Below are 335 nucleotides of genomic sequence, written 5' to 3' on the forward strand. Positions count from 1 at the left end.
AGTGAATCTTACCCCCGGAACAATTATTGCTCAGCCGGTCTAAATGATGCCGTGTGAGTATTTGTACTGTATACCTCACGGAGATAAGTATCAAGAACTTTGTATCACTGAGTAATTTGCCTCGTCAGTGAACTGGTCAGATACTTTGATTTCAATAATAAGAGTGATTGGTCTTCCAGCAATCCTAATGGGCTCTAGTGTGTTGTATTTCAATCGTCCTATTAATTTTGTCTTTATGCATGAAAGGCGTGTGAAAGGCGTCCTTTAAGGGAATGGCAGGGGCGTAATAGGAATGGCCCAATATTGAAAGGGACGCTTTGTGTTTATGGATTAAA

Source organism: Penaeus monodon, chromosome 22 (assembly GCF_015228065.2).
Source record: "Penaeus monodon isolate SGIC_2016 chromosome 22, NSTDA_Pmon_1, whole genome shotgun sequence".
NCBI lineage: Eukaryota > Metazoa > Arthropoda > Malacostraca > Decapoda > Penaeidae > Penaeus > Penaeus monodon.